Source organism: Stenella coeruleoalba (assembly GCF_951394435.1).
Source record: "Stenella coeruleoalba genome assembly, chromosome: 1".
Lineage (NCBI taxonomy): Eukaryota > Metazoa > Chordata > Mammalia > Artiodactyla > Delphinidae > Stenella > Stenella coeruleoalba.
In genome coordinates this window covers 8,198,155-8,211,005 of record NC_137169.1, presented here as the reverse complement: position 1 = coordinate 8,211,005, position 12,851 = coordinate 8,198,155, and the positions used below count along the sequence as shown (strand labels likewise).

The window sequence follows — 12,851 nt, the reverse complement described above, 5'->3', positions numbered from 1 at the left end:
GCATAGCAGTTGGCTAATAATTGTGCAAAGGGTGCATTTGTTGTAGGGTCAGGCATGGCACGTACCACGGCAATGCCATCTGCAGATTGGTAGGCAAGGTCCAAGAATCTCTCACCTCGCTGGCCTGTTGCCGGGCAAGGTGTCCGAACCTTACCCTCCATTGTCCTTCTCTCTGAGTAGCTGTGTGGGTCTCAGTTGTAGCCTAATAATCTGTTTTCCTTTCTCCTTTTGTTAGGTAAACAGACCTCGCTGAGTGAAGGCAAAGACCCTCTCCAGCCCACCTGCCTTTCCCGCTGTTACGGCGTCGACCCGTCCTGTAGAAGGGGGTCCTGCAACTCTTGTGGCGTGTGTTGGAATGGACTTCGGACCCCGGCTTCTTGGGATGCAAAGGTAGCTGCTCCCCACTCCCAAGATGCCACTGGGAAACGTGGGCGGGAGCTGTGACTGACCAGGTCAGGGCTTCCTTCTTAGGGGAGGGACTGCGTAGGCCTTTCTCAGCGGTGGTAGCTTAGCCACCCCAAGTGAAAGTGAGAATTTGCAAGTTCGAGAAAAGAGCCGGGGCCTAGGAACAGGATATCTGCATTTGGGCCCTGGCTCTGTGGTCGATTCACTGCTTTTTCCCCTCTGGACCTCTGTTTTCCCACCTGTAAAAGAAAGAGGTTGGAATAACTGTCCCTGAAGAATCCTCCCAGCGTTACCATTGTATGACATTGAACGGGGCCAGCAGTGTGCAGGTTCTCCGGGTGAGGCCTGTGCCCTGGCAGACACTGCTCCTGGAGCTACGTGTCAGGTCATTTCTGCACACCACCTCTGGGAACGGTAAGTCCAGCCTGTCTGTGTGTGCAGCGACTCCTGCTCTGCTGTGAGCTCATGCATGACTTGCTGGGGCTCTCCTGGGGGCCCGCCAGCCCAGGCAGGACCCTCCTTAGAGAAGAGGCCACAGGTATCTTTTGACCCCGGCTCAGAAGTAGCCCTTGCTTAAGGCAAGTGCTTACACCTGGGGTGGGTAGCCTGTAGGGCTGGTACTGTCAGATATTTACCTACAGGTGTCAAACTTGGCAGTTCTTGGGGTGGAGGGTTGACACACAGCATGTGACTTACCATGTATTGATCATTAGTCAGTATTCTCTCAAGATCCGGAGGGAACCAGCCCAGAGGGGTTGGGTGTTGGTAAAGTTGACAGCGTCTTAGGGTGGGGGCTGAGGCTGAGGGCCGAGAGCGTGGCTGGGAGGGCAGGGCTGGGGGCTGCTTCTCTTGCGTGTGCCAGGCTGGAGTCTGCGGCCCCGGCTCACCCACCTGTGCTCTCCCTCCCGTGCTCTCCCTCCATGGGCGCCAAGGGCAGACGTGTCCTGCCCCTCCCTCCAGTGGCCAAGTGCTGCAACTCTGGACTTTGAACTCGCAGGGAGGAAGCACTTGCAGAGATGTGTGCCTTGCTGCCCACTGGGGTGTGAGTGGTCCCCAGAGCTGCAGGCCTGGTCGTTTGGGGCCATGCCACCTCGGGAACTAGCAGAAGCCCTGGGTAAGGCCTAGAGATTTGCAAATCAGATGGAAATGTGGCGTTTGGTTGTGGTGGTGGAGCAACCACGTGTCTGAGACTCTTCTTCCTGGTGTCCAGAATGCGATCACCCTCCAGGAACTGGTCCATCCACATTTAAGATGTACGGCTGTTGTCCCCTGATGGCGATGGGGCCGTGTAGGCTGTTGGTTGTGCAGCCCTCTGGCCGGGTCAGCACCGGCACCTGTACTTCTCTGCTCCTTCCCGGGCTCTTCTTGCTCCACCCTACTTCCCTGATGATCATGGGTCTTGGGATGGCAAGCCCACGCGTCTTTGAGCCTCTGGATGATCTCCCCAGCTCCCTGTACCCCGTGCGTGAGCAGGTTGCCAGAGTGCCTGTGGAGCCCCTTTCCAGGGGGCAGTGTTGGCCGGTTCTGTCCTCAGTGGCAGGCTTTTTGTTTTCTTCATTCCCTCGGCAAAACACGCCCATTAGTTTTTCCCTTTCTGAAGTTTCCACTCATGGTTGACTCCCAGGGGCCGTGCCAGCTGGGATTTGCACCCGGCGTGGGGTATGGGCTCCCTGAGTCCTCTGGGACTCCTGCATCCTGACACCGGCCGTCTTGGGCTTGATAATGAAGCTTGGGAACTCAGAGGGCTCCAAGTGGGAATGTCATGGCCGAGCCCCTTCTCACTCACCCGGCCCTTTGGTCACAGGCTAGGATCCTGTGTGGCAGGGGTGACCCGTGGTCTCAGAGGTGGCCCGCCTTACCACACCAGAGTGTGGGCTTGGGGTAAGTCTGTGCTCAGGCCTGGTCTGCAGGCCTGATCCTGTCTGACTCAGATTCTCCCCACTTCTGGCTATGCCACAGAAGATCTGGTTCTGTTTATTCAATAGTTATGGAGGGCCTGGTGTCTTCCGATCACTAGGGATAGAGTGATAAGACGACCGGCTCTCATGGAGTTCTGGTTGGGTAAGCAGACAAAAAAACCAACCCACAGAAAACAACAAGGAAATCATTAGTGTGGAATGGAAATGGATGCGGTGGTGGGAAGTGACTGGGCAGTCAGAGGAGGCTCCTTTGAGGAGGCGACGGTTAGCTGAGATGGAAGGATAGGAAGTGGATAGCCATCCGAAGAGCGGTGGAATATTTCAGCAGGGGAGAACTAGTCTGGAAGAGCTGAGGCTGAGAGCTCAGGGAGCTCAGGGGACAGAGAGAGGCCCCAGTGCTGGGAGGTGGATGGGGTGGGGCTGGGGTATGTAGGACATGATGTGCCAGGGGAAGTTGGGACTTTATTCTTTGGGTGACAGGCAGCTGCTGGAGGGTTTCAAGCAGGGAGGTGAAGTGATCTGATTTTGTTTTAAAAAGATGGCTGGGGCTGCCGTGGTGAGAACGCATTGGCGGCGGCACGGGCAGAAATGAGGAGGCAGCCGCCTGAGTGGGAGTCTGAATTCAGCCACTGGGTTAAATTCTGCGATGGGGCTTTTGGTGATTTTAGGAACCAAGTGGAACCTTTCTCTTCGCCCTGGGAATGTCCCACAGACAGGTTTTTGTTGTTGTTGTTCCTTTCCTCCATTTGACATCAGTAAAAGTGGCTGAGACAGAAGGGGGAAATGGGGAGAAGGGGGCAGGGTCCATGTGTGTTTAAAGGGAAAGTAAAGTGGTCTTGCTGATGGATTGAATGTTGGAAGAAGAGACAAGACCCCAGGGTGACTCTTGCCTTCCAGGCCCCCGATGCCTGGCCCTGCGTCTCCTCTCTCTCACCTGACAGTGCCAAGGGGAGAAGCACCACCCCGGGCGCTGTGCTGGTTGCTAAGAAAGCTTGCTGGAGGGCATTAGGCGCCCCTGGGTCAGCACCATGTGGAGGGAAGGCCCAAGGCCTGCTTGCACCTAGCACCGATTTCAGCAGGGACTTTCCAGCTCACTGTCCTTCTGGCCCTAAGATGCTGCACTGAAGACTGTTTCGTGCCTTTGCTCCACGGGTTCTGTGCTGGGTCTGAGGTTGGGCCTAGAAGCTCGTGTAGTTCCTCTCACTGTGGCTTTAAATATGATCTCTGTGCCTGGATGCACAGAACCTCAGCTGATCAGCTTTAAGAGCTGAAAAATGGGTTTGTCTAAGACCCCCTCACTTCCAGACGGCCAGCATAGTCTCCAGCCCCAGCTCATGGGCAGGGGTCCTGGCCGTCTCTCCACATGGAAAGTCTTTCCACAGTTCACAGTGTGAATTGCCCTAGGTACCTCATCAGACTTGACCTAGGCCACTGTCCCTTTTTCCAGGGTTCCTGAGCTGAGGCTCCACTCTCCTGGGTCCTGATATCATCTGCTTGGGCCAGGACAAGGCAGGCAGTCCCAGCAGCGATGCTGTAACAGCCAAGCCATCCCCGACCCCCCTGGGTGGGTGCTGCATAGCCCAGACAGCAACCAGAGCCTGGCTGGAGTGAGTGTGAAGCTGTCCCGGCCGGCTGTGGAGTCCCCAGTGAGGACTTGCCCATGCTGGCAACATATTCACAGCGATATGGGCCAGCTCAGCCCTCCAGGAAAGCTCTGGAGGCCTGACCTCCGGGGGGAGTGACAGGAGGGAGCAGAAGGGCAGGCTGGCGATGACGTCGTGCGGGGGGTGATGGGGATGTCCCAGACGCGCAGCTGGTGCCTCTGGCTCTAAGGGGGTGTCAACCAGTCTTCCTGGGTGTGTCTGCCGGCATCAAAACACTGGGCTGAGCCGTGGGGGAGGGTGCGTCTGGGTGGGCAGGCGTGTGTGTCCGCGCATGCATGGGAGGCTCTTCTGCTTTCTGCCTCCATGGCCTGCACTAGATCCATGGCCTTCACTCCTAACTGGACTGGACAGTTCTAACTCCGTCCTCCAGGGCTTTGATCTGGTGTGGGGCCGGCCGCTCCAGAGCCTGCAGCTGGGGTGGAGGCGTGGAGGGGCGGCATCTGGAGAGGGAGGTCCTGGCTGAGGGGAGCGGGGGCCCCTGTCCTCCACCCCCCCACCAGGTGACACCCTGGATCAGTGGACTCCAAGGTCGTAGCCACTTTGTACTGGGCAGAGACGTGATGGGGAGATGGTGTGGGAAGAGTTACTGATCCTTCTGGCTTGTAATCTGTGTGAGGATTCTGCCTGGTGTTGCCGACATCCCTGCCTTGGGCCTCCTTCCCCAGGTCTCCTTTGTGCCTCCCGCCTTCCTAGCAGCGTTGGAAGCCTCTGGGTTCCACCAGGCACAGACCCAAGGGGTGAGGGATTGGGCAAGGCTGGCAGCGCCTGCCCGCCTGGAGCTACCCAGGGTGATGCGCTCGCTCCAAAGGGGACAGCGGCCCATGGCTTTGGGAGGGTTAACATCTCGTGGACGAGGGGAGAAGCACTCTGCCCTGCCTCCGTCCTGTGACCTTGGAGCCTCCACAGGAAGAACACGCTGGCGTTGGAGAAGCGACGGCAGGTTTTGCACACGAGGGGAGTCCCAGTGGCTGGGAACGCGTCGTCTTCTCTTGCGGATCTTCAGGTTCCCCGTTCTGTCTTCTCCCAGTTTTCCTGACCTCTCTGTTTCTAGAATCCACCCAGGTATAGTCCTGGTCCGGGAGAAAGTCCTTCAGCCCAGAGGATACCACGCTGAGGCATGAGGCCGCCCCCCTGGGCCTCCCCACACCGTCAGCTGCTGGTTCTCTGTTAAATCAGCCTTGGGGATGGTCCCCACCTTCCGCTCACCACCCAGTTTAGTCTGGTTTCTTGGCGCTTCAGGAGTAGGAGCCTTTTCTGACCCTGAGCCGCCTTCTGGTAGCCTGCGCTTGGGACCCCTGCGGCCCTGGGCGGTTGAGGGGAGGGAGGGTGTAATTAATCACTAGTTTCTTCTCCAGAAATGCTAATCGGGAAAAGCAATTAAAAGTAACTTTTTTCCCTTAGTAATCTGTGTTGAGAGCTGGTAATGAAGTTTAGGGCCGTTGTGACTCAAATATTTCAGCTTCACCGACTCAAGTCAAAACAATCCGAGCCCAGGAGTTTGCCAGCAGCAGAGCTGGGGCCGGGCAGCAGCTGGGAGCCCTGGTGTTCCCCCTCGTCACCGTCGTCCCACCCCGTACTGTTTCCCGGGCAGAGAGAGTAGCAGTCCCAGCTGGTAGGGCAGGGTTGGGGTGGCGAGGAGATGGGTCCCCTAGGACATCCCTGGGAGGCCCAGAGCGTGGAAATGCATCTAGGTGATGCTAGGACCAGGATACAAGTAACACTTGGTGTGCTGCAGAGCCAGGGAAGGGTGGGCTCGAATAGCATTGTGGGGGAAAAGTGGGTGTCTGGGGAGCCCACTGAGGTCGGCCAGGGCTCAGCCACATGGGACTCAGAGCCAGAAGAGGTGGTGGTCCAGATCCTGACCTCTAACCTCCAGGCGTTCATTTTTCGTTTTCGTCCGTCAAGCATTACTGATGCTTGATGACACTACAAACCGGGTTGGAACTGCAGCAGTGAACCAACAAGGCAAGAATTCCTGTCCTTGTGGCATTAGCATTTTCGTGGAGGGAGGCAAATGATAAATGAGTTAAAGCAATAAAGTAGATGTTGGATGGGATGTGTGTCGGGGAGAAAATTGAAGCACGATTGGGGGATAGAATAGAATAGGGAGTGTGCGTGGCGGTGGATGGCTCGTCAGCTTAGGTGTGGCGTCTAGGGAGGGCGTCCCTGGGATGGTGACATTTGGGTAAGGACAGAAGGAAGTGAGGGAGCGAGCCACCCTAATTAATATCTGGGAGAAGAGGGTTCCTGTTGGGGAACAGCAAGTGTGAGCTCCCAGAGGCGAGAGCACCCCTGGCACGTTGGAGGACAGCAGGGAGGCTGGTGTGGCTGGAGTTGGGGAGATGTCGTGTGAGGTCAAGGGGGTCGGGCGGGGTGGCCCCCAGATCCTGCAGGCCTTGGAGCCATCGTGAGAACTCAGGCTTTTGCCCTGAGTGGAATGAGAAGCTTTTTGAAGAATTCTGAGTGACGTGATCTGCTTGGGCACAAGCTCTTTATTAAAAAGCAAGACCCACTGTGGCTGGCTGCTGCTCCCATGGGCCGCCTGCGCCCCCGTCCAGGTGCGTCTGCACGAACCCCCGAGCCCCCTCCGAGGTGCTCTCCTGAGCGGACGTGAGGAGCGCAGAGGGGCTGTCAGCAATCGCCCTGCCCCAGCCCTGCCGGCCGCCACAGCCCCACCTCGGGGAGCAGTTCAGAAACGGGGTCTTGTCGCTTTAAGCCGCCCCCAGCCCGGCTTCCCTGGCCTGCTTTATCTGAAGTCCAAGCGTGTGTTGTTCCAGGACCGATCTGCTTTAGCTAATTAATAATCTGACAGGAGCCACCCAGGGGATTAGCCGCTGAGCTGAGCTCCACCAAGCCCCAGCAAACGAGTCCGGTACTCCTTGGGGACATGGAGGTGACTTTGGGGGGTGCGGGGAGAGGGGACCCCCACAGGTGAGCCATGGTGTTGGGCAGTGCAGTAGTGGCCAGTGAGGGGAGAGGGCGGGTGGGGGACAGTTCTGCACAGGACCCCTTGAAAGGAGACTGCTGTCTCGAGACGGGGGGGGGCGGTCTCTGCCCCCTCGCTTCCAGTCCTGCTTGCCCACCAGAAACCGACCCCACCGGCCAGGTGCCACCTGCTGAGGAGTGGGAGAGCATTGCCCGATTTAGCGAATAAAAATACAGGATGCCCGGGGAGATCTGAGTTTCAGACAAACAGCAAATCATTTTCAGTGTAAGTATGTTCCATTTTCAGTGTAAGTATGTTCCATGTTCCATGTTTTGGACATACTTACACTAAAAAAAGTATTCGCCGTTTATCTGGAATTCAGAGTTTGCCAGTGGTCCTGCGTTTTCTCAGGCACCTCTGAGCACCTAGGGCCAGAGGCTGTGGGACTCCCTCCCTGGAACAGCCTGGAGCTCCCTCTGGAAGAGGCAGAGCCCTTGGGGGGCTGTTTGGGGGCTTGGCAAGCAGGGTGGGGCTGTGGCACAACGACCCCCTCACCACGGTACGGGGAGAGGAGGCTGGAGCGAAGGTCAGCCACCTGCCAAAGTCTCCAACCTCTGTTTGGGCCCAGGTGGCCCTTGCCTGAGTGGAGTCCAAGTTCCCTCCAAAGGCACTGTGGTCCCCGGGCTGGGGAGCAAGTCCCAGGACCACTTCCGCCCGGTGAGGCTGGCGTCTGGGATCAGTCCGTGGCGTCTCCTGAGGTCGAGGCCTGAAGTCCGTGGGGTCATCTGGGTTAGGTGGTCATCCGCTAACGGCATCTGCTCTGAGCCCAGGGAGAGGACGGAGGGATGGCTCCCTGTGTGGGAGGGGCCAGGCCAGTTCAGGCACGAGGTCAGGGACAACAGCCTGCTCTGCAGGGCCACCTCCACGTTGTGAGGCCTCGCGGCACTGACCAGAAATACCCGTCTGCCCACGTCTCTGAGCTACCTTCAAGGCTGCCAAGCAGCCCCTTGCCAGCTTCTTAGGGAGGGTGTGCTATCCACTGGAACTAGGCTGCCTGGGATGTCATTCCAGGGGTGGGGAGGGGTCCTTATTGGAAAATGTGATGGCATCCTTACTGCTCCCTCTCATGACCTCTCTCACCCGGGCTCCATTCCCACGGGTCAGAGAAGTCAGGGCAGCGAGAGGGGACTGCTGCCAGCTGGTGGTAGTCCAGCCTCCTGCAGCCAAGGGGCCTGATGCCCAGGTGGGCACTGCCCCTGAGGTGCGAGCTCTGGCTCCCGCTGTGTTCTCTGGGAGTTAACAGCATCCTGTGTAGGGAGTTCTTTTCTCCCCCAGCCCCGGGCTGCCCTCCTCCCAGCCTTTCCCGGCACAGCCAGCTGGGGAGTCTTGTGGTGGGAGCAGAAGGGGGCTAGGGGTGCCGAGCCAGGGGGAACCTCTTCCGCTTCCCGAGCTCTCAGCCTCTTCCCCAGCGTGCCCCGCGGTTTGGCCCTGTTTCGCAAGCCGTCTGCTGCCCATGCTGCCTCTGACCGACATCGTTAGCATGGGTATTTATATTTCATTAACGACATTAAGCCCAAATGGCATTAAAAGCAAAGCTGGTGATAAATAGCTTATTAATAAACAGGGAGTGCTCCGTGCTGCCTGGCCTCTCCCAGCCCTGCATTAACCCTTGCTGCCCCAGATAAAGATGCTTCACCCCAAAGATCATCCCCATGAAGATGGGCCCGGAAGAGCCGGTCACCTGTCTGCGTTCTCCTGACAGCTCTGAGGTCAGTGCCTCTTGGATCCTGGGCGGGCCAGTCCTGGGTCACTCGGGCTCACGAAACCTGGCCAGACCCCTCACAGCTTCTGATCAAATCATCATTACCCTGTCCTCACTAGTTTCGATTCTGGGCATAAAAAATTCAGGGAATGTGGCTTTCTGGGCTGTAAGCTCAGATCTTCCCCATTACTTTGTAGCGCTGTCTGAAAGGAAGCTTATAGAATATTTCGAATCAAAAAGAGTGATGCTTATGAAAATAACAACAACAGTCATGATCTCAGTGAACGTGTCCTGAGCGTAACTGCGAGCAGGCCTTCTGCCCATCACACCACACGCACCAGCTCCCGGCCACCCCGAGGGTCGTCCAGCTCAGGCTCATTTTTTACGTGGGAAAACCGACGCCCAGAAAAGTGAAGCAGGGTCACCAGCTAGAGCCCACGTCACACAACTGCTGGCACCGGGGCACAGGCTGCCGAGCGATGCTGGGCTCCAGTCACTGTGCAGTCTTCCCCGAAGCAGGACCTGTTGCAGAGGGCCATCCCGCCTCCTGGGCCTCGGACCTTCCAGGGCTTCCCAGCTGCGGCTCCAGCCTTGCTTGACTCCAACTCCTTGCCCTTGGGACCCCACTGCTCTGTTACTCTGCACCCCTGCCTGGGCCTAGTGTCCCTGCACAGGCTGGCCGTCTAGAGGGCACAGCCATGCACCTTGCAGGCCACCACCCCTCCTAGGACCTAGAGGTGCCAACAGAAAGCCAGTGGTGTGTCCGTGGTGCTGTAGAGGCCCCAGTAGGCTTCTGCTTCTGGTTGGAGCAGCTTCTATGTGATGCCCTCCTGCGGGGAGGGGGTACCGGCCAGGCCTTATTTGTTTGGGGTTTTAAGTTGGAGTCTCTTGGATGTAGAGCCATCTCTTAACATTTCCAAGAAATAGGGGCAGACTCAGCCCTGGGTCCCACCCGCACCGATCCCACCTCAGCTCCCTAACTGAACTGACTGAAGGCAGGAGGAGAAACTGGAACCTGTCTGAACTTCGGCCCCACCTAGAACTCTCAGTCCTGCGAGCCTGAACCAGGGTTCTCACGTCCTCCCTGCCCATCTGGGGCTGTCTGGGCCCAGGCCTGGCAGAAGGGGAGAAGGGGCTCTCTCGGGGTTTTGCAGCATAGAAGGGAAAGATGGAGGGGAGCCTGAGGGGAAGATGCCGTGTGGTTCCAAGGGGAGGATGGCGGTAGAGGGCGCGTCGCTGGGACCATCTGGTTGTGTCTGGTGAGCACCTGGGGAGGATGGAGAGCTAATTAATTATCAGGACTCCTGCAGCCTCTGCCAGGGGCCTGGACTGCTGCTCTCCACACATTCCCAAGCTGGGAAGGAAGTTGGTGAGCAGAAGCCACAGGGCTTCTCATCCAAGAGGAATTCCACTTATCCCAATGGCTGGAAGTCTGACCACCTGCCGCAGAGCAAAGCAAGCAGGAGGGGAGCGGGCAGGGAGGCCCTTCCTGACTGACACGATAACTGGGACTGCCTCGGAAGGTCGGGTTCACTCCTGCTTCTCCTCCTGGGAAGACCTTCCAGCTTGCTGTGGCCGTGCAGGCCTCGGACATCACAGCAGGGCATGGCAGGTGGCTGGGAATGGGGTCATGCTTGTCACCTACATTACACTTGGCGTACATTAAACCAGCGCCCAGAGAACCCAGTACAGAGCAACAGGGGAAAAGAGGTCAGCCAGGCCTGCCCCTGCCTAGATCTAGTGGTCAGACAGGAGAACTAGTTGGGAGAAATGTGTGATGGAGAGAGACAGACTTTGGAACCAGGCCGACCTGAGTTGCAGTCAGGCCCACCGTTCTGTAGATGTGTGGCCATCACTTCACCACGCTTAGCCTCAGCGTCCTCCCCTGTAAAATGGGCACAGTAGTACCTTCTTTGCAGGAATGTCATCTCTAGAGTGCCTGTGACAGGGCCTGGGACCCTTAGATGCTGAATGAGGGATAGCTGCCCCCCTGTTGCTGTTAGACCTACTCCTAATCTGTTGTGTTAAAGTTCTGTTTGAGAAAGGGGAGAGGAAATGGCTAAAGAGTACAGTGTATAATACAGCAGGGCATGGCCTGCCACTCTGACTGGGAGGCCAGTCCACTCAATGGGGATTCTGGAGTCTGTCCTCCTCTGCTCAGCTTAGAAGGGGCAGGAACAGAGGAGAGCCTGTGAAAGGGGAGCACAGTGTACCCCACTCTCAGCGAGTGCCCGTTCTAAAGGGGAGCCACGTGTGGGTGTGACACTGGTTCCAGGCAGCTGTGGGGAGCAGGACAGGGGCCTTCAGCGTGGTTGCCCCTGCTGCCTCTGATGCCAGCTGTGGTGAAGCAGGGTCTCCCTCTCCCCCACTTGATTGTGCCCACTTGTAGTGCACTGGGCTTTGGTCGTGAGCCCACTTCACCATCCTGCCACCGTGAGAAGGCAAGGATCGGGACGCCAGCATCTGCTCCCTCCTTCACGTGGGCTGGGGTGTGTTCTCCTGGGCTCCTTCGCAGACTCTGGGTGGAATGCCTCCCTTCTGACACTGGGGCCTGGCCTTTGTTATGACATTAGTGGAGGCCACTGCTTCCGCCACATCTGGCACATGCTGGTCTTGGCACTTAGCAAGTTCCTCCCACATGTGGGATTTGATTGGCCCACTGGGTTCTGTCTGTATGAGAGGCAAGAGCGTCGACACACACCCTGTGCAGGCCGCGACCTTCCCAAGCACAGCGGATCCTTTTCTTCCCAGCTCCACCCTTAATCGAAGGTCACCTGTGTTCTTCAAAGGCCAGAGACCGGACGGGGACTTGGGAGGGGGTCACGGAGTGGCTGGTGCCTCCTTGCTTTCCTTGCCTTGGTGGAATGGCACAGCGGCCGGGGGTTTCGGTCACATGCCACTTGTCACCCAGAGGATTTCTGAGAGCGCACCTCTGGTTAGGAGGGTCCCTGCGGGGAGAAGCCTGCTTCGCCCACAGGATCTCAGAGCCACCCAACTCCACACAGGCCCAGGAGAGGGGCTGGGGAGGGGGTCGCAGCCTGAAGAGAGCTCCAGGGAGTGGGGAAAGTGCTGCTGAGTGGGAGGGTTGGTCCGTGGCCAAGGAGCTGGGCCCTGTGGCTTGATGGGCAGATCTTTGAGTGGGTCAAAGTCCACTCCAGACCCAAAGCTTTCTCCTGTCCTTGCTCCCTTGACTGCAGGGCTGGTAGAAACAGCTCACCTTCCCCTTGGCCCATGGCGCTCTGACCCCAGGCCAGCCTCCGTGGGCTGGAGCATAGGGAGGCCCTGGGAGAAGGACCCCAGACCTGGGCTGGCCCTTGCTCGGGGTGTACAGTGCCCTCTTGGCTCTGTGCCAGCCCCCACAGTGGGCAGTGCCCGCCTAGCACGCTGATGCCCGTCACAGGCAATGGTAGCCTTCATCTGAAGCCACTGGACTTGAGGGGAGGGAGGAGACCACATGCTTATGCCTTCCTCGGGGAGCTTTCGCCTACTTTCATTTTCTTTTCGCCACTATTTTTTCTTGGGGTCTAATTAAAGACTTGGAGCCACTTACAGCCTGCGGTTGGCTTTTATTTGGGTCCTTGGCAATTACCTCCTGCCCTAAAATAAGTTTCGATGGAGCAGGGGTAGGAGTTATCTTTTTAGCCAAGTTCTCAGCTTTAATTTTGCCGTGTGTATGTGTGTATGCGCATGTGTGTGTGACGGAGTGTAAAGAGGCCTTTCCTCCGTCCCCTTTTCCAAATCCTGCCTCCTACCCCTCCTTCTCACTGTCCCCATCTCAAGTGTCCTGCGGCCAAGGCTGAGCCTGGACAGCAGGAACAGTATGTCCTCAGCATCGCCCTGCCTGGAGGCAGCACTGTGACAACAGGCAGGTCAGCTGCTGACTCTGTCCCAGTTTCTTCACCTGTGAACGGGGACAGCCGGGCTGGGCCCGCCAGAGGCTCCCCTGCTGTGCTGCTCTGGAAGGAGACCTCTTGCCACAGTGGAGTAGGTCATCCCTGGGGTGTGGGAAGCAACCACCAACGCCAACAGGCCGTGCTTTCCCCTGCCGGTCAGCACGCCGTGTGGATAGCAGCGTGTCATCATGTTCCCCAAGCTCTCTCCCCGCTTTACCCTCCTTGTCCTCTCGGCCACCCTGAGAGCAGCGTGATCACCCCCACTTTATAGACGAGGCTCCC

General features: G+C 57.8%; 1 protein-coding gene across 1 annotated transcript in view; it reads left to right on the top strand.

Moving 5' to 3' along the window:
- Positions 1-356: 356 nt before the first annotated feature.
- LOC307175746 (zinc finger protein castor homolog 1) overlaps positions 357-12,851 on the top strand; it is a gene marked incomplete at its 3' end in the record, with an annotated part of 105,508 nt that continues 93,013 nt past the window's right edge. The window contains exon 1 of the mRNA XM_079901197.1: positions 357-390. The remainder of the gene's footprint in view (positions 391-12,851) is intronic.